Genomic DNA, 22,575 nt, shown 5'->3' with positions numbered 1-22,575 from the left:
AACAGCAGGAAGGCTTGCTGTGCTGCAGCGTGTCAATCTACGGTAAATGAGGCTCATAGAAAGAGGTGAAACAGCAGGAAGGCTTGCTGTGCTGCAGTGTGTCAATCTATGGTAAATGAGGCTCATTGAAAGAGGTCAAACAGCAGGAAGGCTTGCTGTGCTGCAGTGGGTCAATCTGTGGTAAATGAGGATCATAGAAAGAGGTCAAACAGCAGGAAGGCTTGCTGTGCTGCAGCGTGTCAATCTATGGTAAATGAGGCTCATTGAAAGAGGTCAAACAGCAGGAAGGCTTGCTGTGCTGCAGCGTGTCAATCTATGGTAAATGAGGCTCATAGAAAGAGGTCAAACAGCAGGAAGGCTTGCTGTGCTGGAGCGTGTCAATCTATGGTAAATGAGGATCATAGAAAGAGGTCAAACAGCAGGAAGGCTTGCTGTGCTGCAGTGTGTCAATCTATGGTAAATGAGGATCATAGAAAGAGGTCAAACAGCAGGAAGGCTTGCTGTGCTGCAGCGTGTCAATCTATGGTAAATGAGGATCATAGAAAGAGGTCAAACAGCAGGAAGGCTTGCTGTGCTGCAGCGTGTCAATCTATGGTAAATGAGGATCATAGAAAGAGGTCAAACAGCAGGAAGGCTTGCTGTGCTGCAGCGCGTCAATCTATGGTAAATGAGGATCATAGAAAGAGGTCAAACAGCAGGAAGGCTTGCTGTGCTGCAGTGTGTCAATCTATGGTAAATGAGGCTCATAGAAAGAGGTCAAACAGCAGGAAGGCTTGCTGAGCTGCAGCGTGTCAATCTATGGTAAATGAGGCTCATAGAAAGAGGTCAAACAGCAGGAAGGCTTGCTGTGCTGCAGCGCGTCAATCTATGGTAAATGAGGCTCATAGAAAGAGGTCAAACAGCAGGAAGGCTTGCTGTGCTGCAGCGCGTCAATCTATGGTAAATGAGGCTCATAGAAAGAGGTCAAACAGCAGGAAGGCTTGCTGTGCTGCAGCGGGTCAATCTGTGGTAAATGAGGATCATAGAAAGAGGTCAAACAGCAGGAAGGCTTGCTGTACTGCAGCGTGTCAATCTATGGTAAATGAGGATCATAGAAAGAGGTCAAACAGCAGGAAGGCTTGCTGTGCTGCAGTGTGTCAATCTATGGTAAATGAGGCTCATTGAAAGAGGTCAAACAGCAGGAAGGCTTGCTGTGCTGCAGTGGGTCAATCTGTGGTAAATGAGTCTCATAGAAAGAGGTCAAACAGCAGGAAGGCTTGCTGTGCTGCAGCGCGTCAATCTGTGGTAAATGAGGATCATAGAAAGAGGTCAAACAGCAGGAAGGCTTGCTGTGCTGCAGTGTGTCAATCTATGGTAAATGAGGCTCATAGAAAGAGGTCAAACAGCAGGAAGGCTTGCTGTGCTGCAGCGTGTCAATCTATGGTAAGTGAGGCTCATAGAAAGAGGTCAAACAGCAGGAAGGCTTGATGTACTGCAGCGTGTCAATCTGTGGTAAATGAGGCTCATAGAAAGAGGTCAAACAGCAGGAAGGCTTGCTGTGCTGCAGCGTGTCAATCTATGGTAAATGAGGCTCATAGAAAGAGGTCAAACAGCAGGAAGGCTTGCTGTGCTGCAGCGTGTCAATCTATGGTAAATGAGGCTCATAGAAAGAGGTCAAACAGCAGGAAGGCTTGCTGTGCTGCAGCGTGTCAATCTATGGTAAATGAGGCTCATAGAAAGAGGTCAAACAGCAGGAAGGCTTGCTGTGCTGCAGCGGGTCAATCTATGGTAAATGAGGATCATAGAAAGAGGTCAAACAGCAGGAAGGCTTGCTGTGCTGCAGCGGGTCAATCTATGGTAAATGAGGCTCATAGAAAGAGGTCAAACAGCAGGAAGGCTTGCTGTGCTGCAGCGTGTCAATCTATGGTAAATGAGGCTCATAGAAAGAGGCCAAACAGCAGGAAGGCTTGCTGTGCTGGAGCGTGTCAATCTATGGTAAATGAGGATCATAGAAAGAGGTCAAACAGCAGGAAGGCTTGCTGTGCTGCAGCGGGTCAATCTATGGTGAATGAGGCTCATAGAAAGAGGTCAAACAGCAGGAAGGCTTGCTGTGCTGCAGCGGGTCAATCTATGGTAAATGAGGATCATAGAAAGAGGTCAAACAGCAGGAAGGCTTGCTGTGCTGCAGCGGGTCAATCTATGGTAAATGAGGATCATAGAAAGAGGTCAAACAGCAGGAAGGCTTGCTGTGCTGCAGCGTGTCAATCTATGGTGAATGAGGCTCATAGAAAGAGGTCAAACAGCAGGAAGGCTTGCTGTGCTGCAGCGCGTCAATCTATGGTGAATGAGGCTCATAGAAAGAGGTCAAACAATGTGAGTTTTCTACCGGTAGAGCCTAAGTGTTCTCAAGTGGCAGAGACCTTTAACCTGATAGCTTGTCTTCCACTTGACCGCCAGCTTACAGTAGCAAATGCCTGGACTGTATTGGGCAGAATGAAGGTCACAATGTTTCCCAGCCCAGGGCTACCGTGTCAGGCTTGGCGACCCATGGCAGGGGAATTGTCAAATGATGCCCACACTCAAGGACAACATTCCTCAAATTCCAGCACCATTTACTTTACTGTTTTTCATGAACTATAATATAAAACACAAAAGTTTGTATCTTGCAAGAAGTTCTTATGCCTTCAAAGCAAACACCACTGCAGTGGATGCTCTGAAGGCTTAGAGGTCCCCACCAGGAATGCGTGGGTCTCTAAAAGCAAGTGGCAGCACTTTCTCAGAGGAGCAGAGAGTGTAGCCTTTGCTGACCTCATAAGTAAGCACATTTTCTACCACAGTCTAAAGACCGGTTGTCATGTGTGCAGGATGGACCACATGCTGATGACGTTGCTAATATAATCAAGTGTACTAACCACGTACAATGGTTGTTGTTAACAAAATAATACACTAAGTGCCACAAGTACAACCAATTCATGTTGTGACTCTCAAATCACAATGTGCAAGTTGCTCAATGAAAAGTGCTGTGTATCAGACACATCTAGCAATGGGATTGCAAATGACCTATCTCATTCCTTTTCATGAGGTAGGTTGCAATTTGTGACCTATTAGTTTAGTTTATTTATTTATGTTTTGGAACTCGTAAGAGGTCCACATAAAATTTACATACACAATAACACCCCAATAGTATACAAAAAGAGAAATTTACACACATGATTAATACAAATCTAAAAAGCATTTAAAAAAGTTGAAGATTCTAGAACAAAATATTTCATTAGGGGGCGAAAGAATGGCATCAGAAAAGGCACCAGCAGATAAGATTCCGAGTTCTAAACAAATTGGTCTCACCCATTTACGACGGGATTTTTTCAAAGCCGGACATATAAATAAGACATGGGTGAGATCTTGGATCGAAACATAGCACAAAGTACATTTGTTAGAGGAACCATTCCACTTAGCTAAAAGGTTATTCAGTGGTAACATATCTTGCCTTAATAAGAACCAAAAACAGCGAATGCCGTGTGGGAGATTCCAGGTAGTGTAGAGTTGCATAGTTTTAAGACTAAGGGAGTTAATAACGGGCAAATCGCCTTTCTTTGACCTTATCTGATCTCTATCCAACGAAAAGCTTAGCTTCCACGTTGCAAATTTTAAGGAAGCTTTTAACTGATAAAGGGAAAGAGAAAAAAGGGTAGATTCCTCCAATTGCAATAACATGACCGCCTTTCTGAAGTTTTTTACAATTGGTGAAAACTCCTTTAAAGGACCTAATAATTCCTTTTGGATAAGATGTCTTAATGAGGATGGATCACATTTAGCTAGATGAAAGATCCATCTCACAATTCCAGCTAGCCCCTGAACCCAACTACTTCTCATGCCATACTCAAGCCTAAGAGAGGCTACAGAGCAGGCGGTATTAACAGAGGTTAGTTGACGCAGGAGTCTACCTTCAACAGAGTGAAGAAAACCCCAACTACTCACTTCGATAAGTTCAGTGCCGTAAAGCAGGGAAGCAGGAATTTTTGCGCGAAAAGCTTCAAGCAAATAGGGAAAATGCCGTTTTCCTGTGGCTTTATAGAGTGCATTTAGGCCCTTACCCTGCATCAGAGCCTTACGCCTGTTATTCTCAATGTGAGCCTTATTGCTCATGTTGCCACATATTATTTTCCCTAGAAACATATAGGATTTCACAATTTCTAACTTTTGGCCGCCTATTGACCACGTGAAATTCCCATGAGAATATCTTTTCTTACCAGTCAAACACATAACCTTGCTTTTGGAAATATTAATCTGTAAAAAATGCAACTCTGCAAACACCTGTAATGCATGCAGACGATTTTGTAAGCCTTTCGGAGTCAGATCTAATAGCAAAATATCGTCGGCATACATTAAACATGCAATGGCTTTATCTCCCAAAACAGGGGCAATACCACTACTCAGAGACAAAGCTTGGGGGAGATCATACACATGACCTATAAGATATGGCTTGTGATCACAGTGATGGTGGCCTTCTAGGGTCAGCCAACCACCATGAGTGTGGTTGCTTTTTAATTAAAGCAATATTCTTTATATTTAAAGACAGCCCATTTTCATTTAAGGAAAACAGGATGTACTTAAAAAAGAAAAACAAAAAGTGTACTTTTCATTTTAGAGTAGGGGACCACTGCCTGCTCTTAAGAAAATAAATTGCTGCCATTCACTAGGGGGAAGGGGTCCCCTTACTGTTTGCAACTGGCTAACCACCTACTTGAAGTAGGCAGTAAATTGAAAATATTTTGCTGTCACAAAACAAGTGCACATACCCCTGTGACCCGCTGTTAAGAAAGGACACCCTTGGCACGCTCCTTCCTAATAGCAAACACTATTTACCAAGTCAGAAATAGGTTACTGAGGGTTGGTACATGGCAAAAGCCATTTTAACGGTGGCAAATGGGCTGAATCGAATACCAACTTATGAATAGCAAGGGGTCAGAAAAGTGGGTGTGTTTATTATCCGGTGATGATATGTGCTATGATCAATGAATAGCGAAATCTATCGCTGGGTATCACAAAGTGCTCAAAGAGATCCCATCAGACTTCCACCCTGTACCGCCCTACATCATTTGGGAACCTTCACTACGCACATGGGGAATTGAGTACCCAGTGCGAGATTTGGCCAGACTCAACCAAATCTATCACATCAATCCCAAACCGCCTGTGATGTAATCTGTATTGGGTATCAGGAGGTTGCTGAAAAGCAGTGCTAAATTGTGTAAACCAAAAGTGTATAAAGTGCTATATCTAATATTGAGTAAAAGGAGGAAAATATTTTTATTGGACACCTCCTTTTTTTCAACGTTAAAAACAGTGCAAATGGTAGCCTTAACAAATAACTACACAGATGAAAAAATGGTCGACATGTTTCTGCAGACTTTTATCGGGCCCATGGGTCACCTTGCTGCTTCATCAGGACCTATTTTGCTACTGCTAGGTGTGGTGATGTGAATCAAAATCAAAAGCAGCGTGACAAACAAAGTAAATATCACCTGAGAATCTCCTGTGTTCAAATTGTCGGAGTACACCAGATGGACAGACACACACACAGATGAGAAACAAATGTACATTTCATTAGTGACAATATCATTTCAAAAGACAACTGCTGAACTATTATGTCCAGTCACTGGATAATAATAATAATAAACACACCCACTTTTCTGACCCCTTGCTGTTCATAAGTTGGTATTCAAGTAACTGTTAGGTCTGTAGCATTGGTTGGTCGTAAAATATTCCATCGGACCCCCTCTCCTTGTTATAAATAAAGCCATTTTAACGGTGGCAAATGGGCTGAATCTCCTTTTGCAACAGCTAAAAATGGTTGTATATGTGCCAACTTCTAGTCCTTGCAAATTACTCTTTCAATGAGCCATTTGTAACTGCATCCAAATAAACTTAATTACTTAATTGTAAGCTTCAACTATGATTTATAATGCTTAGCTAATATTTGAGAAACAATTCCTGGGCTATATCTTTAGCTGTCAAGCTTTCGTTTCATACCAAAGATCCAACGGTTTGATGGGTGCAGGGAGAGTCCGGACCAGGGTGGGTCTGCTCAGTTCTTTAGCAGAGATTCACCCAAGGAACCAGATGCGCAAATGTTTTGGAAACAACAAATTCTTGCAGTCGGAGATTTGGGGGGGTTAGAAATTGAGAGTGCATAAGAATCATATTCTTCCTGTTTCTAAAGAAGGTTGCGTTTAGGTGATGTAAAGTGGTGATTCCTCTCCGAAGGCACGAGGATAAGGCCCAGCAACGATCCTGTGCCCTATGTGACTGGGAGTAGCAGCTTTATTTCCTGTGCATTCTCTAGAATAGTAGGTGTTGATGGGACTGCTCACTTCTAATCAGGGTAGAAGTCTTACAGATTAAATACTGAGGTGCAGTAGTCTGGTTGACTTCTCACAAGATCTGAGTGGACTGAGACAATGTGGCCCCATGCCTCAAAGACCAATCAGAAAATCCTTATTAATACACACAGTTGAGCTCGGCATCTGGGTTGGATGCCAGGCAGCAGTTTGGTCCAAATAAAACAGGGTGGCTAGCTGTGAGGTGATACCAAATACAAAAAATCACTACTGTACTTTGGAAGAGAGATGCATGTTATGATATGTTATGGTAAGGTTTTGTTATGCTATGTTATGCTACGTTATTTTATGTTATGTTCATTTGTATAGTGCACTTATCACCCATGAGGGTACTGAGGCTCTTGAGCAGACATATAGGCATGTATTCCCTGTGATTTTATTCAAAGAATAAATAAATACAAAACAGGGGGTACGTGTTCCTATAGGAAGAAACATTGTCAAATATAAAGTGTAGGTCGAAATGATTCAATTAAGGAGAGGATCTTCCTACATGGAAGTCTGAGCCCTCAAACACACAGATGGGTATCATGATTCATCATAAGGCTTGGCTCCTCGTGGGGCCAGGGCTGCAATTACGCACAGGCATGACTAGAGGGCTACTTGGAAGTAATCTTCTGTTTAAGCCGTATAGGTGAGTGGAGGTCTAGGGTTGAGTGTATGTGGAGAGAACTGTCATTACAACTACCTAAGGAAATCAAGGAAGGACTTCAAACAGCAAAGTCTTATCCTCTTGCGGAACTCAAGAAGTAAGGAAGAGGTTCTGATGTGATGAGGGAGGTTGTTCCATGTTTTTGTGGGATGTAAGAGAATGAGAGACCTTCTGCTTTGCTTTTGCGGATATGCATAGTGCGTGCAAGTAAGAGTGAAGTAAAGCAGAGTTGTTTGGCAGGCTGGTGGAAGTGTATGTGACTTTTGAAGTAAGTTGGTCCAGTATTGTCTAAAATATAGGTGTGCATGAGAAGCTGGAATTAGATGTGCTTGTGCATAAGGAGCCAGTGAAGCTCTTTGAGGTGAAATTCGATGTGGGTGCAGTGTGAGAGGTTACATTTCAGTATTATAGTAGTGTTCTGGATGATCTGAAATCTGTGAATAAGTTATTTGGAGATTCCGATGTATTGTGCGTTGTGGTAGTCTAGACGGTGTACAGACAAAATATCGACTCCAAAATATCGACTGGACATAATATCGAGTTTTAAATATAGACTGGACAAAATATCGACTGGACATAATATCGACTACAAAAATATTGTTTTTCAGGTAAGTGAAGTAATATCGACTGTATAAAATATAGATAGCAAAAATATCGAATTTTTAATAATATATAATATTTTATAGTGTATTTTTATGTAATAATATGTGTGAATAGTGTGTATTAATGTTATAAAATATTTTATTAAATGAATTTTGTTTTTATAATAATTGCGTAATGTAATTCTGTAGCGGGTTGTGGGTTTATAGGGGAATAGGGTGGGAAGTAATTTAATAATAATTAATTAATTAATATATGTTTGTTAATATTTTTAATTAATTATTAATTGATAATTAATTAATATTAATTAGTTAATTAATTAATATAATTTTGAACACATTTTGTATTAGTAATTAATTGTTAATTAATTATTTGTAATTAGTTAATTACATTAATTAGAGTAAATTTTTAATATATATAATTTTGTGTTATTTTTAAGTAATTAATTTGGAAAAAATAATATTAATTATTAAAATAATTACAGCTAATGTTCTAATATATTTACTTTATTGTTATTGTTAATTAATCATTAATTGGTAATTAAATAATATTGATACATTTTGGGTGAAGGAGCATTTTTAGGGTTCAGGGTCAGTTTTCAGTTTTAGGGTAAAGGGGTTTTTTTGGGGTTCAGGGTCAGTTTTCAGTTTTTGGATAAAGGGGCATTTTTAGGGTTCAGGGCCAGTTTTCAGTTCATGGGTAAAGGGGTATTTTTAGGGTTCAGGGTAAGTTTTCAGTTCATGGGTAAAGGGGTATTTTTAGGGTTCAGGGTCAGTTTTCAGTTCTTGGGTAAAGGGGTATTTTTAGGGTTCAGGGTCAGTTTTCAGTTTTTGGGTAAAGGGGCATTTTTAGGGTTCAGGGTCAGTTTTCAGTTTTTGGGTAAAGGGGTATTTTTAGGGTTCAGGGTCAGTTTTGGGTTTTTGGGTAAAGGGGTATTTTTAGGGTTCAGGGTCAGTTTGGGGTTTTTGGGTAAAGGGGTATTTTTAGGGTTCAGGGTCAACTAATAAGATTGTAAAAAATTATTTTTATTATTTTCATTTATTATTTAATTATCATAATTTAATTTAAGTAGTTTTAAGTATATTTTAGTAATTTAAATTTAATATTAATTTAATTTAACACTGTTTTTAATAAAGTCGATATTTTTTACATCTATATTATTGTTAACGATATTTTGTACTCGATATTTTTGTACTTACCTGTTTGTAGATACAAACTCGATATTTTGACTGTCGATATTTTGTCCACGATATTTTGGCAAGTCGATATTTTGTCCGTCGATATTATTTCAGTGATCCAGTCTAGACAGCTAGTAAAGCCAGCTATCAAAGTATTCTTGCATAACTGTCCTTCTGGTGTTTTGGGGCATCACCTTGAAGTCTTTCATAGTATATGTAGGATGTGGAAGCAGGAGTGAGGTACTGGGTTTTTCAGAACCGGTACTGATCCGGTAACCCAGCGGTGTCAGGGGCAACACCCAAAGACCTCGAGTATTTTCCTGATTCAGACCACAGAAACACGAGTCTTCTAGGTGAAGTCAAGGATCGAATTTATTGGCTGCAACCAAGTAACAAGCATCCTAGAAGTACAACAACACGGTGTGTATATTTATTCTCAGGAGACTGCTCAACCTTACAAAGCCAGGCTCCTCTTTTTATACTAAATATTAAGCTGCAGGCAAACATTCTTAGGTTTACAGTGCAAACATTCTTAGATTTACAGTGGGTTATTCACATATTTTCACTACAAAGAAAAAGCAATGTCTGATGACAAGTCCACATTTCAGTGTGTCCAGTTCATAATAAATTACCCGGCAAGGTCCAACGTTTCCATCAGATATCGGTGTACCCTCAATAAAACCGGGCTCCTCCTCATCATAAAGCAAAAGAAGAGAAAAGAACAGGGATAGGTGTGAGCAAGATTTGGGCGGGGGTGTGTGTGCGATGGGAGCAGTTTATGGCCTGTTGTGCTTTGATGCTATCTCGTTCGGCCACTGGGAGAGGAACTGACCAAACAGGTTTGGCTTAGGGCAATGGTTCCAGCTTGCCCAGGTCACAGAAAAGTCAATTAAGGTGTATGTGTCCTTTGATATCGAATTCAGCTGTGGTTACAAGCCTATGTGAAGGGCAACTCACAAAATGGCCGCCAAGCGTAAAATGGAACCCAAGGGTTCAAAAACGAAAATGACGATTTCGAGGCATAATCGTTACTCGATTATGACGAAAATGCTTGTGCATAGTGTACTAGTCATTATCGGTCTTTTGATATAAAAATCGTCATGCTACGACAAAGTTTGTTGCACGAGTCCAGAATTTTCAGAACCACAAACCCTCCTTTTGCCCTTACATAGGCAATTTAACCTAATCTCATGCTAATCTGAGTCCAGGTCTATATTCCTGAAGTCATTGAGATGTTGCTGTAACATCATTCTGGTACTTAGTTCGTCTTTTGACACAGGCTTCCTTACACATGATGTAGCACAGAGGCCGCATATTGCAGGAGCGCACTGCACGCACAGACAGAACAGGAAAAGAATGGCTAAGACCATCCCAATGACCATCAGAATTTTCCATCCCCAGGAGGATATCAGTTCCCAGAACCATCCTATAAAAGACCAATCTCCTTTATCCACATGAATAGATTCGGAAATTTTATGCAGTTTGGAGATGGCCTGGTACACTCTTGGAGCGTAATCTGGAATAAAGACACAGCAACTCGATTGGATCAGTTTACATACCCCACCTCGGTCTGCAAGTATGATATCTAATGCGACCCTGTTCTGTAGGGACATAAGACGATCCGATTGGAGCTCAGCAGTCAAGTTACTAAGGGCACCAGCAGTTTCAATTACGGTGGATTCGACCACCCTTGCTAATTGCCTTATGTTTCTGCTGTTAACCATCGGTCCCCAGAACGGCAGAAAACCCTTTGCGAAATCCCCAAATTCTTGTTCTGCAGTGTCTTCATTACTCAAGACACCTCTAACTATCCTTGTCTTATGGTAATCTGCCGCTGCTGTGTAGGTGGGAGGCAACAGGAACAAATCAAAATATGTGCCCGAAAAGTCAGGGGGCAACCATGTATAGGCTCTATCATGGCAGATGAAATAGGTACCCTTAGCTGCTAAAAACGAAGGGGAAGTCTGAGATGTAAAAACATACGTTTCAGTACAGACACTCTTCCCTAACTGAGCTCTAGGATTCTTGCCAGTACCTTGCAGACACAGATGACCCTGATGGGGTACAATTCAAATCGGGGAAGATCTCTTAGCTTGCAGTTTCTCACTTAGAGTAGCTCCATATCCGGTCACGTTCCATCCTATGTATACTAGTGTCTCATCTCTTGGAAGAGTCTCATAGGAAATATCTTCCTTAATCATATCTACTATACCCTTAACTAGAGCACTATTCTTAGGATTGTCTGTTACAGAACGTAGGGGGTAGACTTCATGTGCATAGATGAACATTGTTCTGTATGCCCACACAGAACCATTGTGGCTGAATGGCAGGACAAGTTAGGGATACCTTTATCCGTCGTGTGAGGCATAAGACCACACACCCAACAGTTAGTCGTGTTCATTACTAGTTGGTGTTGGTGCAAGAGCTGAATGAAAGAGTTATAAATAAACTCTAATCTCCTAGCTGACTCATGTTCAGGAAGGGGTTGAAAAGAATGTGAAGAAACAGTGGGAGGAGGTACGGGCGATATAGTGGGTGCAAATGTCGCTTGTAAAGAAAATAATACATATCCTACTAAAAACATTATTGCACTGAATAACAGGAAAATGCATAATAATAGAAAACGTTTCTTTGTCATCAATCCACATATTCTTGTTTTAAAGTTCACAGCTTTGGCAGATCTCTCCATCTTGAAAAACTCCATCCTCTCTACAATGCTGCCCGCGATGGGAGGTTGATTCTGCTAAGGAATGCTTCTGTTGATTTAGGGCAACTCCCTTAGACCAACCAGAACTGACGACCTAACGTCGCCAGCTGTACCCCAAAGAATTTGGGCAATCGCGGCCCTCGCAGCGGAACCTGAATGGCGGTTCGAAAAAACAAAAATAAGCAAGTTCCTCAGATGGGAGAGCTGCACTTTCAAAAATAGTGCTTGGGAGAAAATTTTTTTATTAGTTCACTTTTATTAGTTCGTTTTTTCTTGGCCTCAGATTATACCGTTGTTTTCCCGGTATTGTATGGTCTTGAAACAAGACTTCAGGCTCTGAAGTGTCCAATCGGGCTGATGATGGTACAGCTGGTTGCAAAATGTGGTCGCTCTCTTGTTCAGTAATTGTTCCTTTCACACGAGCATCACTGAAAGGTACAAATCGTGGCACAGATTCAGTCTCTGAGTCGGCGACACCCTCCTGGACCCACCGGTCATAGGGCAGAGGCAGAGGGATCCGTTTGCAGTAGATTCCGTGGATCCAGTTCTTCTTTCCATCCACACGAACGGCTGATCTTGTGGAAAGAAGGACGAGGTGTGGGCCGGTCCACCTGGGCTGTTCGTTCTTTGTTCGCTGAAAGTTTTTCACCAACACCCAGGATCCAGGATCGATTTGATGTCCTGGAGCTTCAGAGACCGGAGGCAGAGAGTCATGGACCTGTTGGTGTAAAACACGCAATTTAGCCGTCAATTCGTACAAGTAGTCAAGCAAAACAGGGTGTTCTATTTCACTAAACTTGGTGGGTCTTGGCACCCCCCATATGTTGGCCGGACGGCCGAAAACAATTTCATAGGGAGTAAGTTTCACTCTGGAGTGCATGGTCATTCTGGTGGATAGGAGTGCTAAGGGCAGAGCGTCAGGCCAATTAAGACCAGTGCTCACTTGAATCTTGGCTAGTTTTAGCTTTAGGGTGCCGTTGTAGCATTCTACTAATCCAGCTGATTGGGGGTGATTTGCAGCGTGGAACTTTTGTCTGATGCCTAGCCCTTCACACACTTCCTTCATCACTCGTCCCACAAATTCACTCCCATTATCACTCCAGACCACTCTCGGCATTCCAAACCTGGGGAAGAATTCTTTGACAAGGGCTTTCGCTGTGGACAAGGCAGTATTGTCCTTTAGGGGATATGCTTCTACCCATCTTGAGAAGGCACAGACAACAACAAGTATGTATTTTAAATTGTTGCACCTCTCCATGTGGATGAAATCTAGCTTCAAAACCTCAAACGGATACGTAGGAGGTGCAAAATGACCAGCTGGAGTTGGGGTTCCCCCACCAGGATTGTGTTTCAGACATACCATGCAATTTTTGACCACATTCTCTGCACACTTAGGGATTCCAGCATTCTGCCATACCGGAGCCAACAACTTTCAAATCCCTTTCACGCTGATATGAGCCATTCCATGAACCATTGTAACCACTGCAAGCACGTACGCATCGGGTAGCAGCCATCTCTGATGCTCTGACAACTCAACCCAACAACCATTTGCATCCATTCCACCCGTACTTTCTCTCCACGTGCTCAACTCTTTCTCTGTAGCCTCAGATTGAATCGATTTCACACTCTCTATCGTGTCCTCACACATTCCAACATCACCAACTCATCTTGCAGGGCCTGCAAAATACATTCTGCTCATCACATTCCTTGCTGTTTCTTTCGCGACTTCATCAGCAAATGCATTCCCACGACCGACATCATCAGTCACCTTCTTGTGAGCACTACATTTTACAATCGCAACTTGTAGAGGCAAGGTCAGTGATTCAAGAAGCTCATTCACCAACTGACCATGCTGGATCTTGGCTCCATGCGAAGTCAGAAACCCACATTCGTGCCACAGACGTCCAAAACTATGAGCCACACCAAATGCATACTGACTGTCAGTGTACACATTTATTTTCATTCCTTTTGACAACACACACGCCCTCGTAAGTGCAATCAATTCTGCCGCTTGAGCTGAGTTATGTGGAATACGTGCAGCTTCAACGACTGTATGCAAAGTGGTGACAGCATATGCTGCAGTCGTGTCACCATTCGGAAGCTTAAAGCATGAACCATCCACCCATAAGGTACCATCGCATTCAGCAAGCGGAGTATCTTGGAGCTCTATTCTCCCTTTTGTTTCTTCTTCTGTTCTAAGAAAACAATCATGCTGTTCTCCAGCATTCTCTGCCGCAACTGGAATTGGCAACAACGTGGCTGGGTTTAGTGTACTACATCTTTTGATGTGCACATGGCTCGCTAACAAAGTTAGTTCGTAACCAGACAATCGAGCGCTAGTTAAGTGCTGTGTCTTGGTTCTGTTCAATAACGTGTCCACTGCATGTGGAACCATGACCACTAACGTGTTATTCATCACTAAGCCAGCAGACTGTCGAATCGAAACAGCTGCTGCCGCTGTTGCTCTTAAACAACTTGGCAATGCTTTAGCTACTGGATCCAGAGTCGACGAAAAATATGCACATGGACGCTGCTTGTCTCCATACAACTGTGTCAACACTGATAATGCACAACCTTCTTGCTCATGGACATACAATGTAAAAGGCTTACTGTAGTCGGGGGTACCCAACACAGGAGCCGAACATAATGCTGTGCGCAATTCAGAAAAACTTTTCTGACACTCTTCAGACCAAGGCACAGGATTGGGTGTATCTTTACATGTTAATGCCACCAATGGTTTGGCCAGTAAAGAAAAATTTGGAATCCACTGTCTACAGTACGATGTAATACCCAAGAAAGCACGCACTTCTCTCAGTGTTTTTGGCACACTTAAATTTGCTATTGCCTGAATTCTTTCTGGGGTCAGTTTCCTTCCCTCCTTCGATAAGAGATGACCTAAGTAGGTCACTTCTTGTTGACAATATTGTAATTTAGACAGGGACACTTTGTGATGCAGATCACACAAATGACGCAACAATGACAACGTTGCTTCTTTACAAATTTCCTCAGAATCTGCAGCAATATGCAAGTCATCAACATACTGAATGAGTGTAGCGCCTTCAGGTAAAACAATCGTGTCAAGCTGTGTTTTTAGAGCTTGACTATATATTGATGGACTTTCACAGTAGCCCTGGGGAGCGCGTTTAAAGCTGAAGCTTCGTCCTCCTAAACTGAAACCAAAAATATCCCTACTTTCTTCAGCAATTGGGATGCTGAAGAAAGCATTCTTCAAGTCAATCACCGAAAACCAAGTTGCAGAGGCTGGGATCATAGTCAACAGGGCAGTAATGTCAGGAACAACTGGAAATTGTGGCACAACTATTTTATTGACCTCTCTAAGATCAATCACAAATCTGTACACAGGTGGCTGAGAGGATCCAGTTCGTTTTAAGACAGGCAGAACAGGACTATTGCAAACGTTGCCTCTTGTCTCTTCAATCACATCTTTTTCAATCAAATCATAAATGATCGCTAACAACGCTTTTTCACCTTCACTAGAAATTTTGTATTGGGGAATTTGTGGCATCCTAACATTAGCTTTTAATGTCACAACATATGGTGGTATTTCCAAGAGGCCCACATCGTTAGGACCAGTAGCCCAAAGAATATCAGGTAGAGACAGCAATTCTGTCGGAATTTTATCCCTTGACAAATACATTGGAGAAACCACTTTCTTAGCTAGTGTAAGTTGTACTCCCGCAGGAGGACAGTACAGAGTTGCATACAATCTTTTTAACAGGTCCAATCCCAACAAGTTTTCACCACAACCTTTTGTTAGAATAAGGGGTGCTTCGAATTCACAAGGACCAACAGACAGGGACATAGGACATGAAATCGGGTTCCTAACCGGGGCGCCAGAAAAACCTACAGAAACATTCATTTTGCCAGACAAAGGTGCATCAGGGAGTTTTGAGTGCATCATAGAACTCGTTGTAGCACCAGTATCCAACAGAAAAGGTTCTGACACACCTGATGTAATCACCTCAACGTATGGTCCACTCTGATCTACTGGAACTGAAACAACTCCCTCTCTTTGTCTATGGCTGTCCTAGCAATCATTACCTTCCATATACTCATCTTCTGCATAATAATCATCAGCGTAGTACTGAGCTGTCCTACCAGATGCGTTATTCTGCTGATCAAACCTATTTATCGAATTCTGAGGCGGAAGGGAGCGTGCATTCTGAGGGACATTTCCACGTCCTCTACCTCTAGGTGTTTGCTGAACACCTCTACCTCTTGTGTTTGACACACCATTTGCGCGTTGTAACAGGATAGGGCAACTATACTTAAAATGACCCTCTTCCTTGCAATACGAACACTGATTGGGACCCTCAGGAACGAGTGGCTGAGCATACTCTACTCTTGGCTTTTGAAACTGTTGAGGTTGCTGATAATTATTCTGATAGTTATTCTGACCGCCGTTATTCTGACCACTACCACCACGTGGCGGGTATGCTTGCTGTAACAGGACCTTAGTTTTCAACTCTTTAGTTTTCTTTTCTGCTCTATCTTTCTCATCTTTGTCTCTATTTTCATAATATTGCGCGGTAGCCAATATCTGTGCTGAAGAAGAAACTGCCCATGAGCTCTCTGAATCCTTCAACTTCTTACACAAATCTGGAAGTAGATTGTGCATGAATTTATCGACGAACAGTCGCTGACCACCTTCTGTGCTCATATCTTGACCACTGTGGTCGACAAACGTTTCTTCAAACCTGGTGAAGAAATCGGACACGTTTCATCTTTCTTCTGCTTACATGTAGACAACTTATCCCAATTAACACGCAATTCGGGCATCAAAGTCTTCATATATGTAATAATCCTACCAGGAAGTTCTGCTACTAAAGGCTCAGCTTTAGCACCACCAACTTGTCTAGCATCAGCAGCGGCAATATTCACCCATGTGTCGCCTAGCTCTTGATCATGATCCGCATGACGAATCTTTCCCCATAAAGGCTGTGGAACAACATTTCCAAACAACATGTCTACGTCGGCTAAATTCATGATACAGGAGCTTGCAGTCTGTGATAACTCCTTATAATATCCTGCAGGATTTTTACGGGGATCAGGCAATGTCTGTTTAAGGGCCAAAACTTCAGCTCGCTTCCATGGGACGTGTACCCACACACGCTGAAAATGTGGCAAAACGGCGGGAACAGCATTTGCGTCCCCTTCCCTCCAAACTGGGGGGACCTCTCTCATGGGATATTGTCTTCCCTTCTTCTTGACGGAGGAATCATAATCAAACAACGACTTGGAAACACCTTCAGTCCTAATTGATAACAATGTCGCAATGGCTTTCCTAACATCTGAACCCACAATTGTACCTTTTGAAAATTCGAACCGTACATGATTCAACTCAGGCGGATTAGAGTCCAAATCATTTTCTTCTAAATCTTCGCATAGGAAAACACACATTTTCTCGAAAACGTACCTCTGGTTTGATGCTTCCCACAGATGGAAGACATCCATAACAGATTCTAAATCATATATCATCGGGTTAGTCACCCATCTATGTGCCAAATGACTTAATGTTTCCTTTTCCCTTGAATCAGGCTGTTGACTACGCAACTGCTTGTGTTCAGGGGCATGAGTCGGGCTTGCCGCTCCAAACAAAGGGTATAGAAGACTAGAAACAGTGCTTGCCACTCTCTGGCGGACAGACGGAGAAGTCAAGGAAAAGACAAGTGGGAAGGCAGGATGAGACGAGGCAGATGCAGAGGCAGTAGGAGGAGGAGTACCAGGAGTGGTAGTCGATACAGTAGTTAAAGTTGTAGGAAGTATAGGAAGAGCAGGTGTAAAAGCCGGTGACCCTTGGGAAGGCTGCTCCGGAGGAATAGGAGCCAGCTGAAGAATAGCTTGTGGGTGCTGTGGAGGAACAGGAGGCACAACAACCAGGGGTTGCACAACTAAAGGTTGTGGAGGCGCTGTAGCATTTTGCGCATAGGGTGGTGGTGAACTTAACAAATGCGACATTAGGGGGTCTTTTTCAATCTCTTTTGCTGCTTCTTGCTGAAGATGCGGCAAAACTGGGTAGCATTTATCTATTACCATTTTACGTTGCCTGTGCAACTGCTCACTCATCTGTTCTTCTTCATTGTCTTTATACTGCATAGCAGCTTGCATTATTGAGATAACCCTTTCTCTCTTATTTTTCTTCGCTAATTTTATTTCCTTTTGTTTGGCCTCCTTACGCCATAGGCGGAAAGAGTCAAACATCGCCGGCCGGGCTTTCTTCTTAAAAAGTTTAACTTTGAGATTATCTAGGATTTCCATATCAAAGCTACCATATTGGGGCCATTTTAAGACACCATCTTTTCTGGTGTATTTGATCCAGACTTCATTTTATGTGATGGGGCCTACCCCATGTTTCACATATAGTTCATAGGTTGGAGTTCCAATCGGAGGAACCGGACACGAGTCCTCCAATCGGGAGTCCCTATTATTACAACCAAGACAAAACAAATTTCCAAGTCTGCTAAGACCAGGCATCTTCGCTCTTTAGTCTAGCTTCAAACTTCAAAGGATTATCGATTACGATATTCTCGTGAATACACGAGTCCTTCGGCTTTGGCGCTTGCGCAAGTTCCAAATCAAAGTGGTCCCAAAGGGGACACCAAACAAACTAAGGACTGGGAGATGCTCCACTTATACTTAACCGAAATATCGATGACGTCACCAGAAGACTCGTCTATTGTTTCGCTCTACCAAACATCAAGGGTCCAAATCAGGGCGATAGTCAGGGCAGCAGTCCTTCGTAGCCGTCGGGATGCGGGGAACCTCGCAGCAAAGACCTTCGGAACCACGTCGACATACAGGGGTCGCTGAAGTGGCTGGCCGTCCTCCGGAATTTTCACACAAAGCTCCTCACGAACCTCTGGCTTGGACCGGTACCGCTGATACCGCCCTACGTTGGGCGCCAACTGAGGTACTGGGTTTTTCAGAACCGGTACTGATCCGGTAACCCAGCGTTGTGAGGGGCAACACCCAAAGACCTCGAGTACTTTCCTGATTCAGACCACAGAAACACGAGTCTTCTAGGTGAAGTCAAGGATCAAATTTATTGGCTGCAACCAAGTAACAAGCGTCCTAGAAGTACAACAGCACGGTGTGTATATTCTCAGGAGACTGCTCAACCTTACAAAGCCAGGCTCCTCTTTTTATACTAAATATTAAGCTGCAGGCAAACATTCTTAGATTTACAGTGCAAACATTCTTAGATTTACAGTGGGCTATTCACATATTTTCACTACAAAGAAACAGCAAAGTCATGATGACAAGTCTACATTTCAGTGTGTCCAGTTCGTAATAAATTACCCGGCAAGGCCCAATGTTTCCATCAGATATTGGTATACCCTCAATAAAACCGGGCTCCTCCTCATCACAAAGCAAAAGAAGAGAAAAGAACAGGGACAGGTGTGAGCAAGATTTGGGAGGGGGTGTGTGTGCGATGGGAGCAGTTTATGGCCTGTTGTGCTTTGATGCTATCTCGTTCGGCCACTGGGAGAGGAACTGACCAAACAGGTTTGGCTTGGGGCAATGGTTCCAGCTTGCCTAGGTCACAGAAAAGTCAATTAAGTTGTATGTGTCCTTTGATATCGAATTCAGCTGTGGTTACAAGCCTATGTGAAGGGCAACTCACAAAATGGCCGCCAAGCATAAAATGGAACCCAAGGGTTCAAAAACGAAAATGATGATTTCGAGGCATAATCGTTACTCGATTATGACGAAAATGCTTGTGCATAGTGTACTAGTCATTATCGGTCTTTTGATATAAAAATCGTCATGCTACGACAAAGTTTGTTGCACGAGTCCAGAATTTTCAGAACCACAGGAGGCACTCTCTGCATTGACTTGTGCCATCATTCTTTCCTCTAGGAAGACCCCCAGGTTTTCTGCATGGTTGGTAGATGTTGGTCCTAGCTCCAATGGGCGAAAGTTGTAGCCCTATGAAAAGGTCCTGGTTGCAAAGATCAGTACCTCTGTCTTGTGAGAGTTGAGTTTAAGACAGATGGTTTGCATCCATGCTGCTACCATTGACATGCATTTGGTGAAGTTAGTTCTAGTAGCAGTTGTATTTCCCATCCGGGAGAGGATGAGTTGGGTGTCACCGGCACAGGGGATGACGGTGATGTCTTGTGATTGGATGATGTTGGTGAGCGGTGTCATGCAGATGTTGAACTGGATAGGGCTGAAGGACTCTGCAGATCAGGTGCTTGGTTTCTGATGTGAAAGAGGCAGTCTGATCCTTTGTGTTGTTCTTGTGAGGAAGGAGCAGATTCAGGTAAGCGTGGATCCGTTGATGACAATGTTATGGAGTCTTCTGATGAGCGTGTTGTTGGATACAGTGCCCAGAGCCATTGCGAGGTCAAGAATGAGGACAGCTGTTTTTCCTCAGTCCACGATGGTCTGGATGTCATCAGTGGCTGCCATGAGTGGTGTTTTGGTGCTGTGGTTCTTACTGAGTCCTGATTGGGGATTGTCTAGCAGGTGGTGATGCACGAGGTGGGTTGAGAATTGCTTGTTGATGGCTTTCTTTTGCAGCAAGGCACAGCCACGTACAGGCACTATGCTAGACAGTGCATCAATTTTCTCTGCCTTTGAAAGCTGTTCCGGTTACATAGCCAGTTTGACTTGACTGGGTCAGGTACAGACACTGGGACCAATTCATCTGGACAAGGAAGAAAAGGCAGAAAATCAGAGAACAATACATTTTATCTTGGGGTAGTAGAAAATCAGGCTTGTGATATAGAACACCGATCTAAATTCTGGCATGTGTACATTTCGGTTCAGTTTACATTTTTAACTAGAAGGCTCTCTTCTCTCAACACTCATGCTTGTCCACATCCTTGGGTGGCACGTTTAACAAATACTACTCTGGACCTCCAATCAAACAATTTAATGTACTGATAAAGTCATTACAGAGACAAAGGTCAGTCTAGACAAGGTTGTTTCTACTATTAAACACAGCCTAGTAGGGAATGCCCGGACCTGATGGTATCCTTATGAAATTCTACATATTATGTTACAATAATTAATATTGTACACAAAAACCCCCCAGAGGGTTAACTTATCTCGGCACAAGGAGCCTCCTGACACCATACCGCTCTCACCACAAAAACTATCCCTAAAACAGTTCAGTTTTAAGTGATTTACTAAATTTGAGATGAATCGTACAGAAACATAAATGAACAGGGAGAGCATTCCAGTAGAGAGAATCTAGAGAGGAGAAAGCTCTTCCCTCTAAGCAAGACTTTTTAACACAAGGGATGACAAGCACCCTTTTTTCATGTGAGCACAGAGCCTTTTTAGGACTTTATAGAGTGTGCCTCGAGGTTAAGCATTTTGGGCCCTTCCGTATTAGGACTTTGTGAGTCATACAACAGATCTTAAAGACTATTTTCTTACAAACTGGCAATCAATGTAAAGATTGTAAAAGAGAAGCGGTTGAGGACTTTGCAGGAGCTTTGCAGCTATGAAATCTGCTGTTTTTTGCACCACCTGTAGTTTTGTCAACTAGGACTCATTGATAGAAGTGAGTAAAGCATTGACATAATCCAAGAGACTCGCCACTAAGGCTTGGACAAAGGAAGAAGCAGGATGGCACTTCTTCACAAACGTAACATTTAAAAACAAGGTTCCCCAGTTTTTCAGACCTGAGCTTCCATAGACAGGGATTGGCCCAGGAACACTCTAAGATGTTTAACAATCATCTTTGTGGTTGGGGCAATACTAACTTCTTGTGACCACCAGTTTGAGGCCCATAGGTTGGAATCAGTTAGAAATGTGAGTCTCTAGTTGGCAGAGATATGTACATTTGTCCAGACCCATGGAGCGGTACCCCGTTGCAAAATTGTCAGGGCAGCTGTGGCAGGTGTCCTGCACAATTCGACCCCCAGTTCAGGGGTTCTATCCTGTAACTTGGATCCCAGCCTAGGGTCTGTACCCTTAGACTGGGCAGAGGTCAGGGGTGAGGTTGCTCTCTCCCCGAACCCATACTGGGGCCTTGCACCCTCCCACCTAGATAGGTTCCCAGAGAAGACAACCCAGTAGGGGTACTGTTAGCAGTCTCCCCTTCCTTCGAGTCAGGGGGGACACCCTGAAACTGGCCCTCCAACCCAGGGTTTATACCCTTAGGCTGGACCTTTGCTTGGCAACCTAGGACTTCTGGGGTACTACACCAACACCCCCGAAGGGAAACACACTCCTCTGTGTAAAAGTCTGCCTGGTGTAGTCCTCCTACCTCTTGTCCACCTGACAGAGCATGAAGACTCCCCAGGCCGGAAGTGGCCTCACCAGGGTTAGTCCTGGGGGCTCTGATATCAGAGCTGGCAACCCCAGACCCACTGTTCCTTCCACTGGGGACTGCATCCCCCCTATCCCCTATCTCTGGACTCACATACACCCCCACAAATGCAGAGGGGCTGCCAGTCAACAGAACTGGTAGAATGCTAGTTACAGCAGTATCCCAAAGATCAACTTACACATTTGGATCAGCCTCAGGTTATGGCCTCCCTGTACAGACTAGGCCCCCTCCTGGTGTTCCCTTATGGAACCAACCACGCCTTGAGACTGGGTTTCAGGCACCTCAGGACACAGCCCACCCCAACTCCTTCTCCTCTGAGTCAAGACATGGGGCCCATCACACCCTTCCACCACTCTAGGACCTATCTGTGACATCACAACCCTCCCGACCTCACTTGGTTGGGGCAAACCTGAGCCACCTCCTTCAAGCCACCCCCAGATGCCTCTTGACACCCTATAGAATCCACCAAAAGGTCTGCCTCCAGTGTGAGCTCCCAGGGATCAGAGAACTCACGCTCCACCAGGTATTGGCATAGCTCGGGAAAACAGGGACTTCAAATATGCTCTCCACCAATTGAATCACACAGCCCCAACACAGGTGTTAACCAAGATACCCTTTGCCTCTCTATCCAGTGCCTCTCAAAAGTACCACACATAACTCTCCTGAGATTGGTATGACAGTGTCTGACTGTCTTTGTCACTCAACCTACACTATTCCGGGTGGTCTCCACACTCACAGACCAGGATTTCTAGCAA

General features: G+C 43.3%; 1 protein-coding gene and 1 pseudogene across 1 annotated transcript in view; one reads left to right on the top strand and one right to left on the bottom strand.

The window, feature by feature from the left end:
- The window catches only part of LOC147689488 (vomeronasal type-2 receptor 26-like), a 112,328-nt gene that overhangs the window by 4,653 nt on the left and 85,100 nt on the right, over positions 1-22,575 (top strand). The gene's annotated exons all lie outside the window — the stretch shown is intronic.
- LOC147689489 (uncharacterized) lies at positions 15,560-18,006 on the bottom strand (annotated as a pseudogene).

The sequence above is a fragment of the Lissotriton vulgaris genome, chromosome 10 (genome assembly GCF_964263255.1).
Source record: "Lissotriton vulgaris chromosome 10, aLisVul1.2, whole genome shotgun sequence".
Classification (NCBI taxonomy): domain Eukaryota; kingdom Metazoa; phylum Chordata; class Amphibia; order Caudata; family Salamandridae; genus Lissotriton; species Lissotriton vulgaris.
This window is presented reverse-complemented; position numbering and strand designations above follow the sequence as displayed.